A 2,340-nucleotide genomic window follows, 5' to 3' on the forward strand; every position below is an offset into this window, starting at 1 on the left:
TTTATTGGCATATAATTGCTGATAGTAGTCTCTTATGATCCTTTGTATTTCTGTGTTGTCTGTTGTGATCTCTCCATTTTCATTTCTAATTTTATTGATTTGATTTTCTCCCTTTGTTTCTTGATGAGTCTGGCTAATGGTTTGTCAATTTTATTTATCCTTTCAAAGAACCAGCTTTTGGCTTTGTTGCTTTTTGCTATGGTCTCTTTTGTTTCTTTTACATTTATTTCTGCCCTAATTTTTAAGATTTCTTTTTTTTTTTTCAAGAGGGTATTAAATCTTTTATTGATTACACATGATAATGGATGATACACAAGCTTCATTCCCATCTATAACTTTATCTGGTACCATAATTCAATTTAGATATATTGCATAGGATGTGCCAACAGTCATTAATAACCCCCAAAAATAAAAAAACTCCATGACTTTGCATGCGTGACCCTTTTAATGGTGAGCTCCAGGTCACAACACAGTAACTGTCAGTTCAACTACACCAAGGTTCTGAAGACAACAGCTTCTCCACCAAGCAGGTTGTAAATAAATTTCAAATGGAACCTGGCATCACCCTGAAGGAATTCTAACTTCACACTGTTGGGGTAGTTTACCAAAATGGCTTCAGAGTAGACTAACTTTACACAGCACATTAAAAAAAAAAAAAAGACATTTATTCAGCGTCATGATCAGACTATTACATTTAGCAATCAACAGCATGGGTGCAAAAAAAAAAAAAAAAAGAAATCTACATTAAAACCCTTTGTTGGAATGCTTTACACTTTCCACAGAACAGAAACTAAAATAGCCTGTTATACAATTAGTCACAAGTACAGTCCTCGAGTTTTTTGCCCATACACATGAGTATTGTCTAAAACATGTCTTCTTTGTAGCAGCTAGGCCCTGCCACCACTGTGCTTGGCTGAGTTCACAAATCTGTTGTAACCTGTAGCTTCCCTGTCACTTCTCTGGCTCTCCTCTCCTGCTAAGCTTTGTTTCCCGGCAGTAATTAAAACCTTCTGCCACTGCCATAGCTCCTGCTGCTGCTGGAGCCACCATAGCCACCTTGGTTTCGTGGTTTGGCAAAGTATTGGCCTCCACCACCATAGGGGCCAGAACTTCTGCCTCCAAAGTTTCCTCCTTTCATGGGTCCAAAATTTGAAGATTGATTGTTGTAATTGCCAAAATCACTGTAGCTTCCGCCACCTCCAAAATTGCTTCCGTCATTACCAAATCCATTATATCCATCCCCACTGCCACCATATCCGCCACCACCACGGCTGCCACCAAAGCCACCTCGACCACTGAAGTTTCCTCCACGACCAAAGTTGTCATTCCCACCAAAACCACCTCCACGACTGCCACCAAAGTTTCCAGAACCACTTCGACCTCTCTGGCTGGATGAAGCACTGGCCATCTCTTGCTTAGACAGGGCTTTTCTCACTTCACAATTGTGGCCATTCACAGTGTGGTATTTCTAAATGACAATCTTGTCTACAGAGTCATGGTCATCAAAGGTTACAAAAGCAAACCCTCTCTTTTTGCCACTGCCTCGGTCAGTCATGATTTCAATTACTTCAATTTTCCCGTACTGTTCGAAATAATCTCTCAGGTGATGTTCTTCAGTGTCTTCTTTAATGCCACCAACAAAAATCTTTTTCACAGTTAAGTGGGCACCAGGTCTTTGAGAATCTTCTCTTGAGACGGCCCTCTTTGGTTCCACAACTCTTCCGTCCACCTTGTGTGGCCTTGCATACTTGGCTGCATCCACCTCCTCCACCGTGGCGTATGTGACAAACCCGAAGCCTCTGGAGCGCTTGGTGTTTGGATCCCTCATTACCAGTCTGTGAGCGTTCCCCATTGCTCAAAATGGCTCCTCAGACTCTCATCGGTTGTTTCAAAGCTCAATCCTCCGATGAAGAGCTTCTGCAGCTGTTTGGGCTCTTCGGGAGACTCTGATTTAGACATGATGGCAGTGGAGGCGGGGAAGACTTCAACGATGCTTTCTCGGCGGCGTCCACGGGCAGAAAGGAGTAACCTCACAAACGTATCTCTAATTTTTAAGATTTCTTTTCTTCTACTAACCCTGGGGTTTTTCATTTCTTCCTTTTCCAGTTGCTTTAGGTGTTCAGTTCAGTTCAGTCGCTCAGTCGTGTCCGACTCTTTGCGACCCCATGAATTGCAGCACGCCAGGCCTCCCTGTCCATCACCAACTCCTGGAGTTCACCCAGACTCACGTCCATCAAGTCAGTGATGCCATCTAGCCATCTCATCCTCTGTCGTCCCCTTCTCCTCCTGCCCCCAATCCCTCCCAGCATCAGAGTCTTTTCCAGTAAGTCAACTCTTTGC

The 2,340-nt window shown here is 43.3% G+C and overlaps 1 pseudogene; it reads right to left on the reverse strand.

Annotated features, from left to right (window-relative positions):
* Positions 1-259: 259 nt before the first annotated feature.
* Positions 260-2,039, reverse strand: LOC102408441 (annotated as a pseudogene).
* Positions 2,040-2,340: the final 301 nt, after the last annotated feature.

Source organism: Bubalus bubalis, chromosome 16 (genome assembly GCF_019923935.1).
Source record: "Bubalus bubalis isolate 160015118507 breed Murrah chromosome 16, NDDB_SH_1, whole genome shotgun sequence".
Taxonomy (NCBI): domain Eukaryota; kingdom Metazoa; phylum Chordata; class Mammalia; order Artiodactyla; family Bovidae; genus Bubalus; species Bubalus bubalis.